The following is a 27,746-nucleotide window of genomic DNA, read 5'->3' as shown; positions in this document are numbered from 1 at the left end:
GTCATCGATGATAGCTGGCGGGTATTCTTGATTAAGGAGAGAGAGAGAACACAACTTTATTGTCGTCAGACTTAAGGAGGTAGGTGACCCGCCAGGCTGAACCTGATGGCCACCTCCTCTGCCCTTTGTACGGCCTGGAGCTGAACGGCCAGGCTGGTGGAGGTCAGAACTGCCTCCCACCCCTCTGGCGAGGGAGCGGCTAGGAGATCGAGAGAGGGGGGATCTTCCCTGCAGGCCCAGAGAATGTGATTAAGTGTGGCTATTGAGCCACAATGCGAGCAATGCGGATCAATCGAGTCGGGGTATATACGTGCATAAATGTATGGGCACGGAAATGAATGTGTTTGCAAGCGGCGCCAGATAACCTCCTGGCGCTTAGTTAGCTTATGGTGCGGGGGTGGTTTTGTCTGCCTCGAAAGACGGTAATATTGTGTGATGTCATGGTAGGATGTCAAGGCTTCACCAGGGTTTTCCAAATCAGAGGCGGGTACCACCGCTCGGCTGACGAATCCTCGAGCATATAGGTGGGCCGCCTCGTTCCCTGGGTTCCCCGCGTGAGCCGGCACCCATACCAGCGCAATGGAGGATAGTGCGTCTTCCTCAGCATCTGTAAGGAGACTGGGCAATAGTAAACGCAGAGTTGTGGGGGCCACAATGCCACGTGCGAAGTTGGATATAGCAGCCTTTGAGTCACTGAGTATAGTGGTGAATCCGGATGCTGCTGCTAGCGCTATCGCCGCTTCCTCAGCTTCTGTCGTATTAAGCACACGGACAGAAGCAGCCGCTTTAATTTGAGGTGAATTGGCGTTGTTGCCGGGGAGAGTGATTACGCTTATTGCATATGCTTTAGTAAACTCTCGGTATTGGGCGGCGTCAACGTACGCAACGGTTGGGTTGGACGCGTACGTTTTTTGCAAGAATTTGGCCCTCGCTTTCCTTCTACCGTCGTGATGGCTGGCCAACATGTTCTTTGGCAGTGGTTTTATGAGGAATTTCTTTCTGATGTTGGGGGGGATGACAGCCGGATCGTTACCCGTAGGAGATACCACATGGTCAATGCTAGCAAGGATCCAGCGCCCCGTCCTGCTTCCCTGTAATCGGTGAATTTGCGCCGTAAGATGCGCTTCAAGAAGTTCTTCTAAGGTGTTATGCAGCCCAAGACTGAGGAGGTGCTCTGTCGATGTGTTTCGGGGGAGACCCAATGCCACCTTATACGCTTTGCGTAAGAGCCGATTTAGTTGGGCTCGCTCAGATTGAAGGAGGTGCAAATAAGGGAGGGCGTACGTGAAGCGCGACAAAACGAAGGCTTGAATTATCTGTAGCAGTTCTTTCTCCTTCATGCCTCGATTGCGAGCGCTCACTCGAGATATAAGATGGGCCGTCTGGTTCACGGTTACGGTGAGACGGTCTAGCGTAATGTTGTTGTGGTGGTTTGTTTGCACAATGAGTCCGAGTACTCTCATGTGGGCCACCTGCTTAATTGGCGTGTCATTGACATACACGTTAATACTAGGAAGTGGAGTCTTAATTTTGCGGCGATCTGGAGGTCGCAGTAATAGTAGCTCCGATTTGCTCTGGGAACACTCCAAACCCGCTTCTGACACGTGCTGAACGACTACGTCGGTTGCTCTTTGAAGAGTCTCCTCGATTTGACCATCGGATCCCACCGTCGTCCAGAGCGTGATGTCATCTGCGTAGAGGGTGTATCGCAGGCCGGGTATCGTGTCAAGTTTGGGAGGTAGTGACCTCATAGCGAGGTTGAAAAGGAAAGGGGACAAAACAGCTCCCTGCGGGGTGCCGCGATCACCGAGTGTGATGAGCTTAGAACGAAGGTCACCCACTGAGAGTTCAACCGTTCGATTAGATAAGAAAGCACGGACGTAGTTAAATATGCGTTCCCCGGATCGTAGTTCGGACAGACTGCCTAAAATGGCACTATGCTTCACGTTGTCAAATGCTTTGTGAAGGTCCAGACCGAGCAAAGCCTTGGTACTAGTGCCACTCTCAGGTCGTAGGAGATCGTGATGCAACTGGATGAGCGCATCCTGAGTGGATAGATGGGCCCTGAAGCCCAGCATTGTGGGGGGAAGTAGGCGGTGCTCTTCCGCGAAATTTTGCAAGCGACAGAGGACAACATGCTCCATTAGTTTGCCCAGGCAGGAGGTCAACGAGATTGGACGAAGATTCTCCAGGTCGAGTTTCTTGCCCGGTTTCGGTATAAACGCGACCCTTGCGTGTTTCCATTCTGATGGCAAATGGCCGGACCTCCAGCACTCATTCATATATTCAGTAATGGCCCCTACCGACTTTGGATCGAGGTTGCGCAGCGTCTTATTTGTCACCCCGTCAGGACCGGGTGCCGATGTTGTACGCAGTTTATGTAGCGCTATGCAAACCTCACTTTCCGAAATGTCGGCGTCCAACTGTTCGTTGGCTGTTCCAGTGTATTCAGGCAACTGCTCTGTGCTGTTCTGTTTCTGAGATGTGTTGATGTAGCGGGTGATGAGCTCCTCCAGCAGCTCTTCGTTGGTGCCCGGGTATTGATGGACAATTCGCGCGAGCTGTTTGCGTGCGGCCGACTTGGAGCTACCAGGGTCCAGCAGGTGTCGCAGAAGATGCCACGTTTTCTTGCAGCCCATCTGGCCATTGAGGCTGCCGCAAAGTTGGCCCCACTGTTGGCGTGTTAGCACAGCGGTGTGGGCTTCTAATTCACGTTCGAGCCTCGAGATGCGGCGGCGGAGCCTTGTGTTGTGACGTTGGCGCCGCCACCTACGCATGAGGCTTTCATGCGCCTCCCACATATGTAGAAGGCGTGAATCTGTTGATGGCTGTTCCGGAGTTACGTTTGCTTGGTATGTTGTAGCGTCCACATCTCGACTCAAAGAAAGTATCCATTCGTTCAAGTCCAATACCGAATCGGGTGCCGTTTCTTTGCGCAGTTGGCGGAATTTATCCCAGTCTGTAATGCGAGCTGTGGCTCGTTTTTTTACATTGCTTGTGGTTAACTCAATGGTTACCGCTAGAATGAAATGGTCACTTCCTACGGTGTGACCTGTGTTTTGCCAACGGGCACCCTCCGTGTTTTTGAAAAGGGAGAGGTCTGGGGTAGTATCTCGACATACGCTGTTCCCGATTCGCGTCGATTGCTCCGGATCATTGAGGATACTGAAACCTAGGTCGTGTATGATGCTCCATAATCGGCGACCCTTGGGGTTGGATTTCGGGTATCCCCATTCGGGATGTTTTGCGTTAAAATCGCCTAGTACGAGCAGCTTTGCATCCTTCGCCAGATTTGTTGCTTTCCGAAAGATGTAAGGTAGATCCGCAGCTGTATCTCTTGGAGGGCTGTATATATTTAAAATGAAGAGTGGCTTGTCTCCTCGTCTTTTTGGTATAATTTCCACCAGTGTGTGATGAATACTCGTACCCTCAATTTCATGTTGAATGGCTGTGACATTCTTGTGTACTAAGATGGCAGTGTGGCATTGTGCGCTCGCGGATATGTCTATTTTCTGATTATATGATGCGTATCCGGGCAGTTGAGCGGCAGTGTTCGTTTCTTGTAAAACTATGATGTCCGGCGAACATTCCCCATTTGGTGCATGGTTTTGAATATGCTGGATATGTTGCTGCAGATGGCCCTTCTTATTGCGGAAGCTCCTGCAGTTCCACTGCCAGACGGTGAGCGTGTGGAGAGCCGCCATGACTATGTTATTGGCGTAGGGGCCGGTGTTTGCCGGCTATTGGATGGTGTGCGGTGGATGGCCAACTGCACACTGAAGTCGGCCAGTGCAGCTTCGGTCGAGCTCTTTAACACGGCGAATGAGGTGGTTGTTTCCCGGATGGTTTGGTGGATCGCATTAAAGCGCGTTTCTATTTCAGCGTTCAGATCGGATTTCAGCGTTGAGATGGCTGCCGTGACTGCCGTCGTTACTTTTGTAGTGATGTCGGCGTCTGCGTGGAGTGAAGCTGTGGGTGTAGCTGCCTTGCGTTTATTAGCGTTCTGAAGTTGAGGAACTGGCGATAACGCCGGGTTTGGTGCCAGGGGGTTCGGATGTGCGTCTTGTGTTTCGGATGATGTGGGTGTAGTTTGTTTGTCGATACTGAGTGCTCTATCTATTTTGGCTTCTAGAGACTGGATGTAGCTAGTCAATTTAGCTATCTGGGACTGCTGGGCCGAGATTTGAGCCTTAAGGGCAGAATTCTCCTTTGCCAACTCCCTCACCTGTGAATCGGAAAATAGTAGTGATGCCGGGGCGCCCCGCTGCCAGGCCACCGACTTGGACGCTTCTCCGGGACCTCGACTGGATGAACGAGACACCGATGGGCTGCGCCTGGCTGATTTGGACCTTGAGTGAGATGAGGGCCTGCTGCCTCGTCGTTGGGCTGAGCGTGACCTCGGGCGCCTGCTGTGGGATCGACACCTGCTGCCACGTCGTTTAGCTGAACGAGACCCTGAGCGCCGGGTGTGGGATGGGGACCTGCTCTCTCGGCGCTGCTGCTGGTTGCTGCTGTTCCCGAGTGGTGGGAAAGATGCAGAATGGTCTCGAGATGATGGTGAGCGTCTGCTGGAGGAGCCACTATGAGATGGGTTGCGATGGATGTTCGACGAAGGTTCTTGCGCTTCTTGCTTCGATTGCGGGGTGGGTGGCGCCTTCTTGATAAAGCGATACTTGCAGTTTGAGCTGCCGGTGTTGTGTGCACCATTGCAGACGATGCAGCGTGGCGTGCATGCGGGTGTTTCGCCCTGTCCTGGTGTGGGGTGTTCCTCTCCGCAACGGCGGCACCGCTGCTTACGTGGCATCGGGCAAACATCCGTGCGGTGACCAACCTTGCGGCAGTTAAAACACGATTCCACCCTGTTGTAGAACGGGTACAGCCTGATGTCGGTTCCGTGGTAGAATATCCACTTTGGAAGGTTTGGCGTCATTAGTGCAACCACGACGTGCCTAGTTTGGCCCAAGCGTCTTCCACTCACGATAGGAATGGTGGGGTTGCTGGCTTGTAGGTCTGCCAAAATCTCTTCGTCTGAGAAGTCATCGTATGCATGGAACATGATGCCTCGTATGGCGTCGTCTGGAGGGGGGGCGTAGACATGGAGCTCGATAGTAGCAGCGCCGATGGTAATCGACTTCACTCGAAGGTAGGCTTGGGCGCGTTGCGAGTCGATCACGCTCAAGGTAAAGGTATTATTGGTGGGGTGCGTCCGAAGGCGATCCCGACTTGCTGGTGGCTGATCTGGCAGTGAAGCTGCCTTGAGCAGGGCGTCGTGCAATTGCCACGGCGGCACTTTCGTCAAGTCGATGGGCGTTCTTGGACGTCCTACTATATGAATGGAGTCTTGCGGCAATCGGGGGAGTGGTGCCCGCCGACGTAACCGAGGCGGACGTGACTTGACCTGGGGTTGGCGTTCCGGCACAGCGGCGCGGGCATTCTCCGACGTACACGGTTGAAGAACGGGCTTGCCTTGGTTTTGAAGTTCCCGTCGGCGTCGTTCCTGGGCACGATAGCCGGGCGATTGCCAGGAATCGTCGGACCACTCCTCTTCAGAGATGGTATGACCTTCTACGACGCACTCCATTCCGGTGGGCGGCTGGGCACGACGATGGGAGTAGCGTGAGACGCTGCACCAGGCTTAGGCAAGGAGCCGGACGCGCGCTGAGCCAGCTAGGCTCAGGGCGGCGAGCGGCGTTGGTCGGGTCAGCAGATGCTCCTGGGAGAATCTTGATAAATCCTTGCTGGTCTTGCAATGTCGCGGGTGGCAGCTTTTGAAGTGCAGGTGAAGTGAGCTCTTCACAAATATCCCACATGACGATGGTGTAAGGGCACTTGTTGAATCGTATGGCACACACAACCCTGTCGCTTATCCAAGCAAAAAAGTAATTGAAATCTTCACAAGACTTGTACTCAATTTGAACAGCTTTGAATTTAACAACCAGTACTATCTTCAAATCAGCGGTACGGCAATGGGTGCAAGAATGGCCCCAAACTACGCTAACATATTCATGCACCACATAGAGTCCAATTTTCTTTCATCTTGTAATATCAAACCATTACTCTATATATTCATAATTTGGACACATTCGGAAAACGAGCTCCTCAAATTCATACAGGCATTCAACCAGGTACACCCCAGCATTTATTTTACACACACCTACTCTAACACTGAAATAAACTTTCTTGATGTACTCATTCGAGTTGACGATGGTGCGTTGGTAACTAACGTATACAGAAAACCTACAGACAGGCAACAATACCTGCACTTCAAAATCTGCCACCCGCGACATTGCAAGACCAGCATTCCCTATTTCCAAGCACACAGATTTCGACGAATCTGCTCCCGCACCGAGGACTTCCACAAAAACAGCACACATATGCGCGAAGTACTCCTTAATCAAGAATACCCGCCAGCTACCATCGATGACGCCATCAAAAAAAGCTGAAAATCTGGACCGCCAGATTCTTCTCAACCACCAGAGAAACGCCGACCAACACCGCAACAAAAACTTGCTATTAACTTTCACGAGCAACCCACCGAACATAAACAAGGTCCTAAGAAAACACTTTAACATATTGTAACAGAGCGTGCGACTATCCAAAATTTTCACTCCTCCTCTTTGTGTTGTATACAGAAGGCCGAAAAATATAAAGGATCATTTAATAAGTTCAAAGATAGGTGTGAAACCTCAAATTGGGTGTCACCCTTGCGGAACAAGCAGATGCAGGGTATGCAAACACATGCAGACAACGACAGTGGCGAAAAGCACCCACTCGGATTTTAAGCACAGGATAAGAGGTGCACTAGACTGTGACTCAGACAACGTCATATACCTCCTGGAATGTGGGGTATGTAACAAGCAATACGTGGGCCAGACAGACACTCCGTTTAGAATTAGCTTCAACAACCATCGGGCACATGTACGATCTCTGCCAGGCCTTCCACTTTCAAAACACTGCACATTAAAAGACCACAGCTTTGATGACATCAGGGTTACACTACTAGAAAACAACTTTCGAACAATCAGAGAACGGGAACAACGGGAATCTTATTTTATCTACAAATTTAACACGATGAAATACGGAATAAATGAACACCCAGGCACTCTGTTTGCGTTACGACCGCTAAAAGACGCAAACGCTTCTCTCTAATCAGTCCGGTTTCATTACGACAATAATATTACCCGCTAACAAAGCTTTTGGCCTATGCATCTGACAACATAGAAATGACTTGCCTCATCAAGCACAGCCGGAACGCACAGATAAGTGGTCCCGGATGTCATACGGTCCCCCCCCCCCTTCTTTTCTTTTCTTTTTCTTTCTCTTCTTTAAGTTGCAACGCACATTCTGTTCCTTCACTGACAAGGAGCTGACAGCTAGGTGGTTTCGTTAACTTTTTCGTGCATGCGCGCATGTCTTCCCAGTGAGCCGCAACTGTGTGGTGACTGTCTCGGATGTCGTACAGTCTCCCCCCTCCCCCCCCCCTGGTTTTTTTTCTACTTCTTTAATTTTTAACGCACACTGACAAGGAGCCAATGCATATAATGAATATCGATGGGGGTGCCTCATTCACCGGCTTTTTCGCTCCTCCCGACGCCACCAGCATGCACTTAAAGCGCTTAAGCCCTCCCCATTAACTTGTCATACACTTCAAAGAGGAACGAGCCGCCAGCGGACTACACGGAAAGGTGAAATACAAAAACGGCGGCTCCCTGCCCACTTGGGGAAGTGTGGGTGCGGGGGAGGTATTGTTAACAATGATGACATTCCTCATCTACCTCTGCCCTACTCTGTTGAAATGCTGCCCCTTTCTAATTACGCCGTGTCGGTCTTGCTTCTTCTCCTAGATTTTCTATATTTTATTTAATGTTTGTCCTCCCGTTTCGCTGTTTCTTCTTTTTTTCTCTCTCTCTCTCTCAAGTGACCACTCCCCTCCTGTCTCGACAGGATATAAAAAGGCACGGAACATGTGTAAATAGTATTATGCCTTGAAAAAGACAGGGTTCCTGTCGAAACGTCGGCACAATAAACAGTTGTTATGTGAAAGCGCATCTACTTTCATATATATATATATATATATATATATATATATATATATATATATATATATATATATATATATATATATATATTGTAAGAATTCTTTGGATTTCATCTTCCTCATCTGTCAATAACCATCATCAGTATTCGTTCCGTTCCTCTTCATCATCGGCGCCATCCTGCTGTTGCTTGAATAAAGCGTCAGCTGAACCCGTGGTATTTCAAGTGGTGGGAGGTGCTTCCCGATCTCTTCGACCTCTTTTCATCCAAAGCCAGCTCCCGGAGCTCTGTTCGGGACGTCGCTTACGCCAGCAGAGCACCATGGCGCAAGAGCAAGCCCAACCGAAACACCCGGTGGCGCAACCACCAGCCGCGAACCCTAGACCGGTGAACAACCCCCCTCGGGAGCCTCCAATCTTCTCCGGTCTGCCTGGCGAAGATGTCGAAGACTGGCTCGACAACTATGACCGCGTAGGTGTCTACAACAACTGTAACGAGGCATCGAAGTTAGCACGCATCCAGTTTTACGTCTCTCAGGTTGCCAAGACGTGGTTCCTAAATCACGAGAGCGACTTCCGCGATTGGTCTTCCTTCAAAGTCCAGCTCCGACGCATTTTCGGCACACTGACCGTCCGTTCAGAAGTTGCTCGGAAGAAACTTGCAGAACACGTTCAACATTGCGGTGAGTCCTACACTTCCTATATTGAGGATGTGCTTGCACTTTGCCGCCGTGTCGACGACACCATGCCAGAAGGTGATCGTGTCCGGCATCTTTTGAAGGGTATCGGACCTACCGCTTTCAACGTCCTCGTCGCGCACAACCCTTCGACGGTTTCCGACGTCGTCTCTGTATGCCAGCGGCTTGATACCTTGCAGTCAATCCGCCTGCGACCCGACTTAATGAGAACCCCCTGGCAAACAGTATGGAGCTGCGATTCATCATTCGAACCATAATTCGTGAGGAACTGCAAGCCTACAGTTTACCTCTTTCTCACAACGTTCCCGCTCAACCCGCTTCATGGATCTGCGTGGCATTATTAGGGAAGAAATGTCAGCGTTTCAAAGCACCCACCGTGCTCCACCATGCACCCAACTCGCTTCGTATGCACAGATGGTATACCGTGTGGCGTAGTCTGTTGCAACGACTACCCACTTATTCCCACTCAGAGACGTTGAGAATGGTCCAATTAAATCGAGGCCGACGTGGTAGGACGGGTCTGTTGGAATGCCGATAGGCTGAAGTTGGCCAGGTGGCGCCAAGGAAGGATGCTTACGGCACCGGCAGGACTCGCGAGTCACAAAATGCAATGTATTTATAGGCGCACAGAGTGGTAAAGGCCTGTCCAGAAGAATCGACGCCATACGTGGTCATACATATGCAGGCTGCTCCGAGATGTCCAACGGCTGGGGCGTATGAAGTTGTTCGAGCACAGTGGAACGGATCGCTGCAGGAATCACCAAAAAGAGTTTTCGACTTTCAGTGCTTGTGTTGCGCCGGTAGAGAATTCCGTCACGGAGCGGGAACAAGAGGAGGGAAGGATTTAAGTGGTGAGCAGCTGGACGTTGTATGATGGACCACAAATCACCATCACTGAGTTGTTCACTGTGTATGTCCATGAAATCAGAAATGGCGAAGACGCAGGCATCGAAGTCGTGTGATAACAGGTAAAGGGGATCCACGGGATGGAGAGATAGAGAGTCGGCATCCTGAGGCATTCGGCCACACTTGCAAGAAGTATACGAAAACAAGAAGGAATAGATGAAGAGGACACAGCGCTACTAGCAACAACATGTTTCCTTTTGAACTCGAACCGCTTTCAAGCCATATTCGTCAGGCAGACATATAAGCACGTGGGAGCACTCAGATAAATGCGCGAAAATATCATCTACTTAAGAGAAAACATACCGAATAAAACCAAGGATCATCGTGTACGCAGAAAACCGAGCTCCTTGGGCGGCAAAGCATTCCAAGGTTTGCACACAAAAAACATCGCCAACAGAGTGAATAAGTTCGGCATCCACGATCAAACGATTCAACTCACCCTTATGCCGACCATTAATGATTGTATCGTGGAATGAAGGTCAGCAACCACATGCATGAACGTGAAGAGCGAAAAAAATTCGCAGGGCAAAATATTGGTTCCATGACGACAAATTCAAAATGCAACGATTCCTCTGCCCGCTTATAAGAGTATATATTGTATTCGCGTGTACATACACTAAATTTCAGGCTCCACTAGCTCGATTCACAAGTACGCGGGATGACAGTGACTGCGTGACCTCACGGTACGAGCAGGCGATTGAGAGGGCGACGCGCAAGTACCATTTCTGTGTATTGGCGCTCGACGTCAGGCACTGCGCCGTGCTCCCGACCGGGTTGCAGAAATTAAATGCCTTTTCTCATCTTCTAACCACTACCACCACCACGTCACAACTTGCCAGATTGCTGCGAGTCAAAAGGATTAGTACTGTAGCCTGACGTCAAGTTAGCTTTGATGTTGGTAGGTGCGCTGCGACAAATTTGACGTTATCAAAATAAAATAGCTTACCCGCATTTGCTGAGCGTCACACTAGTTCAAAGCCGTCTCTGTATACAGGAGACTTGTATGGCTGAGTGAACTCGTCTCCGAAAAAAAAAAAATCGCTTATACCGCTTTTTCTATTTTTTTTCCTTCCCCTTAATGCTACATCGCACTGCGCACCACGCCTTCTTCCTGCTCGGAGTTCCACGTGTCCTTGTTTACGTGGGCTGCTCCGAGCTGCCTGACGGCTTTTTCTTTCTTTTCTTCCTTTTTCCTTCTTTTTTTTCTTATCTTTTTTTTCCTTCCTATTCTACGTGGGCGCGTTCAGCCTTTGCAGCAGACACTCTCTCCCCTTCACTATCAGTTCGGGAGCTCCCTATCTTCTTTCCACTTGCCCAATGGTTTCTTTTATATTTCTCTGTTTTTTTCTCCCTTCCCCTTGACGGGCACATATCCTCACCCCCGGCTTCTCGGCGGGCTTCTCGCGCCTGCCGCGTTTGTTTCTTGCGCGCATGCGCGATACGAGTGATCGAATGCTTTTCACCGCCCTACTCTTACTCTCTTCTCTTCTGTCTCTTCAATTCCCATTCCCCCTTTCCTGCGCATAACTATGGAGGTGCCCTCGATTAAGAGAGGCAGTAACGGGACTGCGCTTTTATCTTCCTTTTTCCTCTTTTCAAAGCCACTTGTCTCTGAAAAAAAGCGATGATGAAGCGCTACGGCGACAATAGAGCGCTACTAGTGTGACGTCCCCGCAAACACGGACTGAACCCCGGTCCTTTCAAGATGTTTTCGCTCGTTTCTCAAACCCACGCATAAAAAAAAGGGAAAAGAAAACCTTCGGTGTAACGAATGGGCATTCCGGAGTGGAGTACCTGGAAGGATTATTTCTACTATTCTCACGCGCTCCCCCGCGCAAACACGAGGACCGGGCGGTGCCTTGTCGTCTACAGACCGTGTGACAGTGTACGGTGGAGATAATCCGCGCGCACCCTTCAGATTTGTGGCATGGGGGAGCAGCAGAGCACCTTTTGTTGGTTCGGGGAATGCGACGCTGCCGCAGCGCCTGTGCCGGGTCCAGTATGACTTTCCCTCAGCCTCCGTGGCTCCAGGGCTCATTACTGCGTTCTGCGCGGATGGCCACCCCCGGCAGTGAATGACGAAGAAGCGGCGGCTACGGAGAATTTAGCGGGAGACACCAAGCTGCATGGAAACGTTGAGACTTGGTCTGGACATCGGCTCACCAAGTACCGGAAGCATCGGGACCATTGTTCGCCCGTAATTAAAGTGTCTTCGGACGGCTCGCCCATCACTCTCCCTGAGGTGTGGCAGCTTGGGCTAGTTGGTATGGCATGACGATAGTTATAGCGCGAGAACAAAACGACGACACAGAGACACAAAACAGTTAGCGCAGCACATTAGCAAAAGTTACAAAAACGGGCTCAGCATGTTTTTTTCTGCCAAAACACATAAGGTTGACATGCCCTTCCGTGTCATTGTGACAGAAAGTGGTACGTGGCAAAAGCAACTCGGCTTGTTTATTCAGACCCATCTAAAGTGTCTAAAGATTGATGACCCATTTGTGATCAAAAACTCGCAGGCTCTGAAAGAATTTTTCAAACAGTCAAATCAATCTAACCTTTTCGGTTTTTCAATTGGCATAAAGGACCAATACTACTCTCTGCCTCACGATGAGGTATTAGAATTTATAAGGGATAACATAGAAATTTTCGAGGAATTGAACATCCAATTCAAAACTGGCATTAGTTCGCGAGATTTTCTTGACCTGGTTTTGCTGTACCTTACGTCTACCTTCGTTCAATGGAATGATTGCATTTATCTGCAGAAAAAAGGTGTTTCAATTGGTTCATGCATAGCACCTCTACTCAGTGATCTTCTATTGGCAAAAATGGGCAAAAACTGCAGGAAAAGTTAGAAGGCGCGCATGTCGTCAAAATATTCAGATACGTGGATGATTTCTTGGTTCTTCTAAATTGTAATTCTTCTATGTTTCACTCGTTTGCGACTCAAACTATAGCTGTGTTCGAAGATTGTTTAAAGCCCCTTGTGTTGACACATGAAATGCCCGATAATGACTAGTTACGCTTTTTGGATTTAAATCTGGTTTTTAGCTAACAGCACATCTGTTGGTGTTATGAACCACGTGCGCAGAAACCTCTACTTCCTTTTTCTTCCGCTCACAGTAAGATAGTTAAGCGAGGCATAGCACGAACCTGCCTTGAGAATGCTTTAAATAGGTCGTGCGCCCACAATATCTCTGCGAGCTTCAAAGCTCAAGTTTCCCGGCTTAAGGCTTCAGGTTTCCCCGAGGCGTTTATCGCGCCTGTTGCTGAGACGATCCTACGGACTAATAAGGCAGAGCAGAGGAAGCGACAGAATTTGAGCAACACGGATACAGAACGTGAAAGGATAGCCGTGATTCCATACATACACCAGATTTCACACAGGCTCAAAAAAATTGGAAAACGTGTTGGAGTTTGTGTCCTGTTCTCGGCACCGTTCAAGTTAATCAGCCTCACCAAATCTACAAACCCCCTGAAAACGCAATCATCAACGGAATGCAGAGTTCAACATAGAAACAGGTATGCGGCCTGCTCCCGGGAAGTTGTCTATAGGACCCCCCTTTCATGCGGTGCTTGTTATGTCGGAACGACCGGAAGGTGTCTGAACGATTGGCTGAGAGAACACGCGAACAATGTTAGAAACGGGAAAGATGGTTTTCTTGCTCAGCACTGCACTGAGTGCAATTGTGTTCCCCTCTTCAAGGACACAGCGACGCTGTACAAACACAGAGATGAAAGCACCCGAGTCATTGTCGAGGCCCCGCAGATGGCACGCGAACAGGTGCCTTGTATTAGCAAGCCCTCCGTGGCCTTGTCCGAGAAGGAACGCAGGTTCCTCGAAGGTTTCGGTGCGGGCAGGTAGTTATATTATCTTTACCTTTCTGTTCCGTTTTCTTCTAGATTTTTCTTTGCTGTTTTCCAGTGCTTTTGTTTTTGTTTTTTCTTACTCATGTTCTGCTCTTTGTGCCATATGGTTTTTATCACATGGTTACTGTCTCCTCTATATATTTTCGTGCTCTGAGCAATGAACTCAGTTAGAAGTTAGCGCTCGTGTCTTTCGTGTCCTTCTTGTCTCTGTATCGTCGTTTTGTTCTCGCGCTATAACTATCGTCTCCCTGAGGCTTGAGTTTGTACATTGTTACTGCTCGGCTTTGTTTGGGAGAGGGTTTTCTACTGGTAGAGGCCACGGGGGCGGCCGCCAAAGATGATACACTCCGACTGAGAAGAAAATATGCCGCGTGGATAGCGGCGATTGGTTTGGTGCCCCGGTAGGGCAGACTCGGAACCCGAGAAAAGCGGCCACGTGTCAAGGAAGGGGAAAGGCGAGGAGAATCTTTCCCAGGGGAGAAAAAGTAGTAGACGGCGACGATACGGGGGTCAGAGAGATACGATGGGAGGAAGGTCAGAGAAACGATGCGATGAGCTCGATATGGTAGAGAAGCTAAGATGGAAATCACTGAGAGGCACGACTTAGGCGACGATGACGAAGACGATGAAGACGCTGACAAATGGGACAGATCAGACCTCGACGCCAAGAACCTACCTTCGGCCCCGATTCGAGCAGCCAACTTCGAGGCTCCTACTACATGGACATTCTGTGAGACGAACTTCACCTCCTTTACTTAAACGAGCTTCGCGGGAAGGGATGTGGCATATTGAGACATTGCGCAGTTTTATTAATTAATTACTTTATCATTTGTGTCGTCGTGTGTTTTTTTATGTATACCCTTGTATTGTTGCAGTTTCTTTATGTGCCTGCCCTGTGTCGAACGTCGCGATTGTCTAAATCATGTGTTATAAATTTTGTGTAGTGGTTGATGTACGCGGGCATACGATGTTTGCAGTTAGTATTAAATTTAATGAATCAGTAAACAGAAACAGGTCGTAGAGTCTCTTACTTCCCGGCCCCAACACGAATCCCTGTATGTGGAAAGTGATTAAGACACGTAGCCAAGAGGGAACCGGATAAAAAGGGGGTTGAGGGCTCTTCCCTCTATTTGGCGATCGGTGGCGTAGCGGGGGACGTCTCACTAGCAATAACATGTTTATTTTCGAACTCAGACTGCCTTTATACCATAATCGTGAGGCAGAGAGATAAGCACGTGGGATTACCTAGACAAATGCGCAAAAATATCATCTACTTAAAAGAAAACATAAAAGATAAAACCAAGAATCACCGTGTACGCAGGAAAGCGAGATCTTTGGGTGGCAATGCATTCCCAGGTTCGCTCACACAAACATCGCCAACAGCATTAATAAGTTCGGCTTTCATGATTAAACGAGTGAACTCATCTTTATGCCGACCAGCAGTGATTGTGTTCTGGAACGAAAGCCGGCAACCACATGCATGAACTTGGAGATCAAGAAAGCCTTCCGGCGGCGTTTATTCGATTTGTAACTGTGCTCTCTCAGTCGCTAATTCAGACATCACTGGTTTGGCCGACATATTGTTTCCCACACGAAAACGGTTTAAGATAAATAACAAATAATTTGCACTCAACAAATTTGTGTGGGTGCGTTTTTGTGCAAAACACCCTTTTCTCTCAAGATGGTTCTGTTCTGTTCTGTTCTAACTGTTTTGCTGTGGAGAGGCTGAGGTCCATATTGCCTCGGCTACTTCATATCATGAAGTTCTTCAGGGAAAAGAAAAAAAAAGAATAGTACTGAATGGCACCCAAAATGAACTATCCAAAAAAACATAATAGCACACTGAAACCAGTTCAAATATCATGCCAATGCACAGTTTGCTTGTAGCAGTTCACACTGTCAAACTGTTCACACGCACACCTCCCTTTTATACTTTAAGTATATGCACGAACACAATTCATATATATCAATCCCTGGCTGTCTATCACAGGCGCTTATCCAGTCCGGTCTCCACTAAAAGTCTGTCTGGAAGATGTTCGCCTTTTTCTGAAGATGCATCTCAGGCCATGGTTCAAGTAATTTCTTTAATGTGAGGGACCGTCTCTCAAAACTTGCGACTTTATTCCTTAATGTTTCTCTTTTCGCGTATTTAACACACTCCAAAAGAATGTGGCGAACATTTTACGTTGGCAGGCCGGTGCGTTGGATCGATGTATCTTGTGCAGGAAGCTGTTTGTGTATGCTACTTCCAATCGAAGTCGGTGAATTAATGTCTAGGTGTCCTGGGAGGTCTCTCGCTATGGAAAATTTTCTGTGTGGATCAACTTCATAAAGTACTGTTTCCTTTGATTTAGGGCTCTCAAACTACTTCTCCATCGAACAATAGTTAGCTCCTTGCGTTAAAAAAATGTCTAATATCCGCCCCAGACACAGGGATTGCGCAATCCCGTCCTTCCTTCAATGCTTTCTTGGCGAAGCTGTCAGCCTCTTCATTTCCGTTTATTCCAATGGGTATCCATTGGAATACGATGTTGTGGCCTTGCGCTGAGGCATATTCCACAGTTTCTGTAATAGATTGTGCCATTTCATCATTTTTGTAAAGTGATCTCGCATTTCTGATTACCTGAAGGGAAGGTTTGCTATCCGTGCATATCACCCATTTTCATGGCTCAGAATTATCGCAGGTAAGCTTAACTGCTTCAAAGATAGCCACCAATTGTGCTGTCGTCTATGAAGATTTGTGGGATAATTTGTACATTCCCTTTACTGAAGTCGGTCGGTCGGTCGGTCGGTCGGTCCTCAGAGCCCTGGCGCAACCCACTACGGGGGATCGGCCATGAAACGGACGGTGCCTCATTTGTGGGGTGGAGTTGTTTTACCAGCCAGATTATTTAGATAATGATGTTTAAACATTGAACCAATGGGTAAACTATAGATTAGAAATAAAATAGAGGTAATACAAAAACGAACAGGCTAATATGATTTGAAATAAAGTGAATTTATGCCTCAGCTTAACATTCTAATCGTTTTGTTGCCTTTACAAAATCGCATACGGCCTCGCAAACATTCCTGTGGCTAAATCCCTTTTCAGTTGCTCCAAAGGAGAGGACCACCGGAAGGGATAAATTTAGAGCCAACCTACGGAGAGGTTCTTCTAACAGTCTCTTCCTTTGGTTTGTGTATAACCTGCATGTTAAGAGGAAATGGTGAAGGGATTCACTCTCGTTGCAGTGGAGGCATAGGGGAGACTGTGCCAGACCAGACCTGTGTAGATAAAAGTTCATGGGGGGAACTCGGCATCTTAATCTCGTAATTGATATCTCCGCCCTTCTAGAGGAGCACCATCGATTTTTCCAAGGGTACTTAAGATGGGAAAAATCTGATGTTGCCAAGCGAGATTTTTCAAAGTGATCTGACATGACAAATTTTTCAAAGCATGCCACGGCGATAAATGCTAGCGTCGGCAATATAGAAATTATGGGATAATTATGCGAGGCCACTGCCAGTGCATCTGCATATTCATTGAGGGTTAAACTTTTATGCCCTGGTATCCACACCAAGTGAATGAGTCGTAAATGTCTTGGGGCAAGGTCGTAAAATACTTTTAAAGCATTGGACATATTAGGCGCAGTTAATGAACTACACACAGACAAGCAGTCTGAAAGAATAATAGCATCTGTTACTGATTGAGGTAATTTTCTTAACGCTAAGAGAAATGCCAGTAATTCCGCTTGATAAATAGGTGTGAAATCAGGTAAACGTATCGAAAAAGACCAATCCAACACTGAAGCTGCAATTCCGACTCCTGCCTTCTCTTCGCGAACTGAAGCATCAGTTGCTGTTACAATCTTTGTGTCTAATCTTGCCAGGTGGTCTTTCAAAACGGCATTTAGATATCTACTGGGAAGATTTTTGCAATTATTAAAAAAATATTGTCAAATTCTATTTTCATCGTTTGAATAGGTGTTCTTAGTACCCGTACTTCACGAAGGTTAACATGTAATGTTTCCAAGAGCTTCTGTACGACGATGACTTGTGGACACTTTAATCTAGACCACTGTTAGTTTAAAAAAGGACGTCGGCTCATTAATGAAAACATATTGTGACCTCCTATGTGGGGATGCGTATATTTTTAGGAAGGTACGGACTGCTAGTATTTGGAACCTAGCACGAAGAGAAGGCAGGCGCGCTTCCTTATATAAAACATTAATTGCGACAAATTCAGGGAGCCCAAGCCATAAACGTAACGCTTCGCGTTCTAGTAGTACCAGTGGTCTAATATTGTAGGCGGGGGCTCCAGAAAACAAGACACAGCCAAACTCCAATATTGGGCGAATATACATACAATAAATCATTATTAGCACATCACGACGTAAACCACAACGTTTATTGCTGAGTCTACGAAGCCTCCCAAGAGCCTGTGCTCCTTTAGCTGCCATATTTTCTATATGCGGACTCCAATTTAGGTTTTCAGTATAAGTCACTCCCAAGTGTTCAATCGATTTCACCTGCCGGATGAAGTCCTGTCTGTAAAGTACGGAAATCTGCACTGGAACACTTATAGCAAAAACTACGGCTGCACTTTTCCTGATGTTTAATGATAGATTAATGTCGTCTAACCATGTGTCCAGAGCGTTCATATAAAACTGTAGCATTTGATATAATGTATGTATATCTGTAGCTGTAGCAAAAAATGTGATGTCGTCAGCGTATACATACACCTGTACATCATGTTGTACTGGAATTGTGCACAATAAAATATTAAATAATAATGGTGAAAGTACCGAACCTTGGGGGAGACCTCTAGTTTGTTTATACTTTGAAGACGACATGCGAAATTGAGAGCAATAGAATTCTCTATCTTTTAGAAAAGAGTAAACCCAATGCACGAAGTAATTTGGAAACCCGATGTGCGTTAGCGAATTTATTAGTTTAATGTGTTCCACACTGTCATAGGCTTTTGCAATATCTAAAGTGATTAAGGCGGAAACCTGTTTCTTAGAACGAGCTAGTTGTATCCTGCTTTCCAGATCAACATGGACACACCAAATGGAGCAGCCACGCCTGAATCCAATTTGGCATGGGCTTAAAATTGCATTGTCGTCCAACCAGGTGTCTATCCTAATGTGTAGAAGTCTCTCGATTAGTTTTACCAGATCAGATGTGAGTGAGATAGGCCAAATGTTATCCAAAGTAAACCCAGCTCCATGATTCTTCAATAAATTATTTTCGCGATTCTCCACTCAGGCGGAATCCATGAATGTCTAATGGAGTGGTTAACTATTGTAAGTAAATCTTGAGGTGATACTTTATGGATTATTTTTATTACCGATGCAGTTATTCCATCGGGACCTGGAGCAAAATTGGGTAATATTTTCACTACTTGTGGTATTTCCGACGCTGTAACCTCTTCAAAGTCATCGCTGTTAACAGGGCACGGCGAGTGGTAAAAGTTAGCAGCCGTGAAATGGCTTTCCAGCCCTTGAGCAATATTTTCCAGAAAAGTAGGCAACTCACGTGGCGTTGAAACTATCGATTTGAGGTTTCTTGATGGTGGGATTACTTTTTGGGCTTTAAGGAAGTTTAAAAGTGATTTCCTGTGGCCAGGCTTTGAAAGGAACTAGGAGCGTTGGCTGTCATACTTATCTTTCGCAGCGGCAACTGTTCACTTAAAAATTGCAGCCGCGTATTTGCAATCGTTCCAGTTTCTAGGGCACTGATTATAGAGCAGTTTTCGCCACGCTGCTTTTCTTAGCTTGTAATGACGTGAACAATCAGAGTTCCACTAATGATTTAAAGGGCGTTGTTTAGAGACCTGAACTATGAATTTAGCTTTATTTAAAGATTGTATTAGAACATCCTTATAGCTGAGCATTTCGCTGCTTATTTACCTCGGTTCGTTTTGACAAAGCCACACGAAGTTTCTGTTCAAATGTATTAAAATTGATGTGTGAAGTCAGCTGCCAGATTATTGAAGTCACGGGACATACGAGCTCAAACAATATAGGGAAATGATTGCTATTTGTACCCGAGTTTAAAGTGGACCATGTAGAAATACAGAGGCTAGGACTACAGAAAGTCAGATCAATCGCAGAATGAGACTGATTATATACAAACGTGCGGGTTGACTGGTTAATGCATGTTAAATTATTTTTTGCAACAATATCCCACAAGCGCTTTCCACTCATATCTGTTCTGAATCTTCACGAAGTGTGATGAGAATTGAAGTCTCCTACGATTAATATGTCTTTTCTGGAAGACGAACTTATGGTATCTAAAACACTAGAATTTTGAACACCTGAGGGGAAATAAGCGTTTAATAACGAAAAGGGAATGTGTCCCGGAAGAGCGATATCTAATGTTAAAATTTCACTTTCTAAACTCCTTATTTGACCGGTAACGTTTACCCGATGTGCAATTTTTGAAGAGATAAACACTGATAAGCCACCTCCTCTAGAGGGGCGGTCTAAGCGAAATGTTCGGTAGTTTTTAAGATGAAAGGTTTTTTCTTTAGAAAGCCAAGTTTCTTGCAACACTACAACATCTGGGGAAGGCTGATTACAAAGGCAAAATAAATCTGTTGTTGCGGAAAAAATTGACTGGCAATTCCATTGTAAGATTCTTGATCCACCTATTTTGAGGATATGCCGGCAGCATTCACTGCCTTCTGCAATAAGCTATCTTTCAAAAAAATCCTCTTTTGATGCTATTTCTTTCTGATATTTTTTTGCTTTTCCCTTTAGGACTCACTGGAGATCCATTTTTTTCGTGGCGAGGCCTGCCGTTTCATTTTTCTTTTTGTGTCGAATTCCATTTGTGAGTCCTGTGAGCCTGAGTCAGAGCTCCAATCCAGATGTTCGATGGAGATTATTTTACGGCCGCAGTTCGATGGACCAGCTCTTGATGAATATAACTTTTCAACAGGTGTTTTTATCGGGTCGCTGGGTTTAGAAGGCCCTGTTTCTACATATCCTGCATTCACCTCTTTAGCTGAAGAAAGCATAAGGGCTGCATGTGGATGATTAACATTCATGAGGACCTGAGCGATTTGTGCATTAACCATTTGAGCAAATGACTCCGTCAGCGTCATAAAAAGGTTCTCGAGTATATCACTTTGTCATTGTTTTCTCAACGGTCGAGGCTATCACGTCTGAGAGTGACGAGTCCATGACGTGGGTATTACGGATCGCAGCAACTGCGTACCCATGAGAGCGCTCTGCGATGGCGATTCGAGCTTCGCGTCTTGAACAACGTTTTTACTCAATTATTTCCATAATTTGAATCTCCTGAGCTCTCGCAAGGCATGTGCCATCATCAGATGGGTGAGGACCACCGCAGAGACAGCAAGACCTTTCCTGAACTGTGCATTCTTTCGAGTTGTGTTGTCCTGCATACATTTGACACCGCTCTACTGATCGGCAACCCTTTATGCTATGTCCAAAACGCCCGCATCTATGACACTGCAGTGGACGAGGAGATAGCACTTCGACACGATATATCAGTGGCCACGCTTTGATCTCTGTTGGTATAGTAGTTCCAGCAAAGGTAACTATCACCGACTCTGACGGTATCTTATTTTTGTCAGCGCTACGTGGACAGCGAAAAACTGCCACCGCGCCTGCAGCAGAAAACATCTCTAGAATTTCGGACGGAGACAGGCTCAAGTCTATCCACGAACCAAACTTCTCACACAGGCCAAGTGAGGAGGAACAAAAGGGCTCAGCGGGTGAGAGGCAAACGATGTGCATTTTAGCAGATCTGATACACAGGCCTGATCTGGGGAACAGCACAAAATACCTCCACGACCCAACTGTCGCACCTCGGTGGTGAGTTGAGAGTGTTCGGTCACCTTTCGTAGCTCCTCCTGGATGCTTTTGGGGTTTTTCATGTGAATAGAAGCCCCATTTGTTGGGACCAGAGCCACCGGAATGCTGCTGAGACCGCTGCGCAAGAAAAGATCAATGTGTAAATTATCATTAGTGAGGGATGCCGACCAGGCAGATTTTGCCTGCAGCCGGAGACGCGACAGACATCAGTCTGCTAAGCTCAAGTCAGCACCGCCCGTAATGGCCGCACACCCCAGAAGGGTGCACCCAGACGCCGAAAACAGCTGAACAGGAACTCGAAAAGGCCTGAAGGAACAGAGTGACGACCCACCGTGAACGGCCCGGACAGCTGTGACCAGGGAACCAGGGACCAGGACAACCCCGTCTCCTTCTTCGTCTTCACTTAGAGAGAACCCATGTAAATGCGTAACTTACGCTAATGCGTAAGCAGACGTTCAAGAATGACTGACACTTCTTCAGTGCATGATCCATCTGTATATATCTTCGTTTTTTTTTATTGTGCATTATATGAAAATGAAGAAGTACCATCTGTGCCACTACTATAGAGGCGCCATGTTTGCTTTCTTCCGTATGCCATCTATTTCACAGATAACCATGAGAAGCAGTAGCGTCCAAGGTGGTTTTGAAGGTTTCCATGGTGAAAATCCTGGTACTACTGCTTGCAATGATGATACACTATCCTGTAGTCGCGTTGCCGTCCTTTGTGTTAGTGCACCAGATAAAGGATGACTTTCACGTTGCGTGAAAATTCTAAATGGGATTCTAGATGTTTCTTTAGTCCGGAGTACTGACAAAGGTGGTTGTCGAGCCTCTGCAAACACTAAATCACTGGAAGTTGACCGTGGCAACTCCAGACATACCCTCAAACTCCTTGCCAATAACAAGTGAAGTCTTCTTTCGGTGTAGGCTGGACGTCGGTGAAGCAGAGGCAGTGAGTAACTTACGATGGGGGTATTCACGCAACATGTAGGGCCAATAGAAACTCTGTAGTACCACCCCATTTAGCCCCGCAGAGATGCTGGAGGATTTGAATGGCTTGATTCACTTTTTGTTCGAGGGACTGGACATGAGGTGACCATGTTAGTCTCCGGTCTAAAATCACACCCAAGAATCTATGAGTTTTTACCTCTTCAATTGGCTGGTTTTGTAGAATAATCTGTAAATCTCCAGGTCTTCTTAGTGTAAACGGTAGTATGGCTGTTTTATCCAGACTCAGTACCATACCTCTTTTTCTTAGAAAGCGATCTACATAATCCTATCCTTCTTGTAAAGTATGTTGTACATCCAAAAACGATCGACCAGACGTTCATATTCTTATATCAGTTGCATATACTGAAAATCTGATGTAAGGTGGAAGATTATGCGCCAGCTGCGAAATGACTGCATTAAAGAGAATAGGACTTATCACGCTGCCCTGTGGCACTCCTTAGTTGATGGCATGTTCTGACATTGAGCCCTCCTGCGTAACTACAAAAATTAGCCGGTGCGTCAGGAAGTCACCGTGTTACGGGGGTTTATTGAGGTACACAGCGACCGGTGCGATAGCAGCAGCAGGCAAAGCGTAGTCATGGAGCGAACAGCCGAGCGAGCCAGGCGATGGCAATGCGCTTCAGCATGAGTCCATCTTCTTCCTCACAATAACCACTGGTATCAAGGGATAGCCATCCTGGCGACCTAGAGAGAGGTCAGAGGGTCATAATACGGCTTGAGACGGTTAATGTGGACCGTTTTTTGCCCCCGACGACGAAGGTTGGAAGACGGCGTAACGGGTTGAATCACATAATTAACAGGAGACGTCTGCGCAACCACGCGGTAGGGTCCGTGATACTTCGCAAGACGCTTAGACGAAAGGCCGGGAGCAGCAACTGGCGGGACCCAAAGCCACAATAGAGAGTCGACGGTAAAAGGGTCCATCAGGCGTGCCCACCATCTGTACGTCTTCCTCGACCTCTTCCGCCCGAGACAATTCAGACAGGTCAGGTTCCACGACGGCAACATCTCCGCAGGCCCTGGAGCCTGCCGCGACTACGGACATCGTCACACCCGCTATTCGCCCCCCGGTGGTGCAGGTATCACTGTCGACGATGTCCGAAGGTGACGCCCTATCCATGACAGCGCTCTGCGCGTCCTGCCAGCAGCCACTAGTCCTTCAGCCAAGCCTGGCAGAGCGGCATCAACAATACGAGCTATAGTTAATCCCTATATCTTCGATAGGATTAAAACGCGTTGATGGACCATTCTTTGATGTTGAACATGGCTTGTATCAAAGTCATTCGCTGCAAAATCTACAAGCGCGCCCCCGACCGTGCGGTGAACACTTCGAGCCTGCGTCTCCTGGGCCTGGGAATCGTGAACGCCTTCAAATAGCTGCGAAAGACGCACTTGACAAACCAATATACGAAGGTGTACGTCCCAGACACAACCGTTTCGTCGCCTCCTTGCCTTACTACACATCAATCATACAATACATGCTAAAGAGCGCATGCACATTCCGGAAATTGCGAAATACTCCCTGCATATGTACCCTCTTCCGCCTAACACGACCCGAGACTACCACAGTAGCCGATGCCTCACAGGGGCAGGAGCCTTGGCTCGCCCCTATATATATATATATATATATATATATATATATATATATATATATATATATATATATATATATATATATATATATATATATATATATATATATATATATATATATATATATATATATATATATGGCTACGAATTTCGAGTTCTCTAATGGAAGTCTCCAGCCCGCAACACCGGGGTTGGCACACTGATGCGGTCGTCCACCGAAACACCGCCTCAAAAGGACTTCCCTTTAGTATACGCACGCGGAGGAGATCACCATGGCACTAGCCGTCGCAGATCAGGACTCAAGGGTCATTAGCACCAACCCAAGCGGGTTCCTGCCGCAATATTAATCAGCGCTACGTGTAGCGAGTGAGGCAGGCCTGAGACGACGTAATAAAAGGGGCTGGCGGGGCCGTGCCAAATCTCGCCACTTTATTTCTCGGGTCAAGCGAAGGCGTACCAACCACTTGGCGAGTGGAGGGGGGGGGGGGGGCAAACTTACCTAATTTGTTCTCTCTCTCTCTCTCTCTCTCTCTCTATATATATATATATATATATATATATATATATATATATATATATAAATATATACATATATATATATATATATATATATATATATATATATATATATATATATATATATATATATATATATATATATATATATATATATATATATATATATATATGCGGGGAGAAAGAAATGACGGACATGAACGTGCGGAAACGTTTATTTCTTCCAAAGTTGAGAGCCTGCCTTCGTCAGGGAATACAGGGCACACGCAAAAATGCACTTTCTAAATAGATGAGTACGGTGGGGACCCCAACACGTGCTTGACTATTATCGTCATAGGTATGGCATGTATCGTGTCACTATCAATAAACATAGGCATTTGTGCGATATGGTTATGACTGTATGAAAAAATTTCAAGCAAAGCAGAGTTTTCTACTACGAAGTATGGGGTATGCACAGAAACATGAAAACGGACAGTGCTGGGATATATACTAACATTGTCACGTTCATCAATGATGGTAGGAAATGCATACGGAAGATTCGTGGATTGCGCGATCAAGCGCATTTTACATCACAACGCTTTGTGATAATGCAGCTATTTTTTATGCATCACCGCAGAATTCTCTGCATAAATACAAATAATTAGGTCATCCTTGCCGATAAATACAGATGAATAAGAATAACTGCACGTGTGTGCTACTTAGTGCAAAAAACCACGGACTTAACCGATCTACCTGGTTCGTAAAATCAATTTTCAGGGAGATCACAAGCTGAGCTTCCAACTTTTCGATTCCACCGTTTTATTCGTCACCACTTTGAAAGCTGCTGCCACCGTTACAAGGTACCATAAAGAAAACTAATCACTAATTTGGGTATTCAGAGACTTAAGCGCCAACCTTTTTTTTTTCCTCTTTCATTACGGGAAAACCAAGCATTGAGAAGAATTCATCACACTCATAGGCTCACAGTAGCTTCGACAGAGCAGCGGTGATTGTATTCCTTTTTTAGGAAAGAAAATTAGTTCTGTGAAGCAGCAAGTGGTTTCATTAGTCCATAAAGACTTTGCTCATTCCCATCTGTAGCTGCATCAGCCAGTCAGGTACAGCAGAATAAAAGCATGAGCCAGTGATGTAATCTTATAGGGCCGTATTCAGGGCTAGCCTGCTTTGCAATGCTACAACACGAGGCGCGAAAGCGTTGTACAGTGGTATGCACTGCAAAGAGTCTACTAAAAATTTTCACAGGAGAATTGTTCAAAATATTTCATTGTATGTAATATTTTCTCATAATATATTGATCTCCTCGTAGCATTACAACTGAGTGATTACTGTGGTCAAAGAAAACATTGCCTTAGTTGTTTTTCCCCCATCATGCAGCCAACATTGATCACTGTCAGAAGTGGGGGGCTTAGCCCCCCTACCTCTTCTTGGTAAGGATGCTAGCGCCCCCCTTGCTCCCCCCGACTGATACGCCCATGGCTGCCAGCGTCCGACACACCCGGAGCGTAAACTCGTTCTATTCGCGTGCAGCTTGAGCTAGGCATGAGCTGCGCAAGGGACGCGGCGCGGTTCCGTGGCTAAGAAAAGATGATGATGAATAATGACAATAATGAAGGCACTACACTACGTTCCGTAGTTGGCCTGCAAGATTCTGCAAAACAGCGACTACCTAGGGGCCCCGCGAACCGAACGATCGTATGGGCTCCGGCTAACACTAGCCTCGATTGTAGTAAGCCAGTCGATGCTGCAGCCCACGCGTTCACTCTCCAGGCACTATCCTAATCCCGTACTGATCTGGAGCTCGAAAGCTATCCCACATACACCTTCAAGGAGATCACACAATAGCACTAACCCAGCCTTTACATTTGTCTGAAACCCTGGAAGGGCGTCACAAAGACGAAGGAGCGAATCCTCCTTCCCCTTTACACCAAAACTCTACTGTGCCCGGCAATCCTTAAACACTTCAACCCTGTTTTCACGGAGAAGTGCCCGCAGTGTAAGGAAAACTCCTGTGACATTTTCCACAAGGTGTAGGCATGTCGAAAAGTCTCTAAACTTCACCGATCTGCCCCACACTTTCCAGAAGGACTGGGAGGCATCCCTGCTCGGCTGCTCTGACCTCACGGCCCAACAGACTTTGGTTGAGCGTGCCCAGGCCGCGGCTTACGCCAATGGGCTCCCGTAAAGGGGTGTTCACCTAAGGTTTGTAAGGGGTGGTCCCTTAAGGATCGGTGGGTGTACATAAATTTCATAAATAAATGTCCATCATTATGAAACTGAGCAAAATCATGCGTGCACGTGTACTTCCTCCACCTCGTTCTTGCTGTATCAGAATTATGTAGCTGGTCTAACAATCACAAGACCTGTACTAACTATGAAAGACAAGCTGTTGCAACAATACATCATTTTTTTCAGGGTCTCCTGTGCCTGCCTGTCAACGCATTTATGGCGTCGCGTGAGTGAAAACAGAGTGCCCCGTACGCATTCACTTTTGTTCACAGAATCTCGAAATTGGGGAGCTCAAAGCGCAAGCGCACAACCCCTGAAGCTGCCATTATTACTCCGTAATATAGTATTCGAGAATGTTGCAACCGCATTTCATTTCATGCTTCGCCGAAACTGCGGGTCTTATTTAAACACAATTTTCTCACCTTGTATGTTGCAGAAACGCTGAGCATACAGGTACAACGGGGCTACGGAGAGGACCTTCAATCAACCAGATAAGATGTCCAAATCGAGCATGCCGACGTATGTTCTGCACGTGAAGCTAGCGATTGACCGCATTTGGTCACTGCACTCCTCCTGCGGCCTCCAATTTCACAAATGCGATAAAGTTTCACGGCCGCAAGCATGCATGTACTACGAGACTGCAACTGCGGTGGCCGAGGAGGCACTCTCACGCGTTTAACGTCCGACGATAAGCGCAAAAAGCGATACGAAAACCCGCGATAAGTAAGCTCGGCACGTGTGCGTTCTTTACTTGCCCGGTATCTCTCTTCTGTCCCAACTGTCTTGAAGTTATGGTATTCCATAACTATATACTGACAAGTAAATTTGCAGGGATATGTTGTCTTTAGATTGACAGACAAAACTTAGCCCAGGCTGACTCAGTGGAATTCAGCTGTCGAAGCAAGCGCTTAAACAGCCTTCGAAAGCCGCGACAAATCACCGCGCCACGACCAAGACGCACGTTCGCTTTAGCACCACTGATTTTTTTTTTTTCAAAGCACCACATCTCTTTCCCACCTGCCCCACCAATGCTATTGGCTTACTCAGATCATGTGGCTTCTCAC

General features: G+C 47.0%; 1 protein-coding gene across 3 annotated transcripts in view; it reads right to left on the bottom strand.

Moving 5' to 3' along the window:
- LOC119170813 (cytochrome P450 1A1) overlaps nt 1-27,339 on the bottom strand; it is a 72,824-nt gene extending 45,485 nt beyond the window's left edge. The window contains exon 1 of one of the 3 annotated variants that reach the window (XM_037422075.2): nt 27,105-27,339. The gene's annotated coding sequence lies outside the window, so the exon portion shown is untranslated. Of the gene's footprint in view, nt 1-10,586; nt 10,728-27,104 lie in introns of those variants that run through there. The other 2 variants (XM_037422074.2, XM_075886623.1) reach the window with 2 other exon arrangements.
- Nucleotides 27,340-27,746: the final 407 nt, after the last annotated feature.

The sequence above is a fragment of the Rhipicephalus microplus genome, chromosome 2 (genome assembly GCF_043290135.1).
Source record: "Rhipicephalus microplus isolate Deutch F79 chromosome 2, USDA_Rmic, whole genome shotgun sequence".
NCBI classification, from domain to species: domain Eukaryota; kingdom Metazoa; phylum Arthropoda; class Arachnida; order Ixodida; family Ixodidae; genus Rhipicephalus; species Rhipicephalus microplus.
Note: the sequence above shows the minus strand (reverse complement) of the source record. Positions and strands in the feature narration are given on the sequence as shown.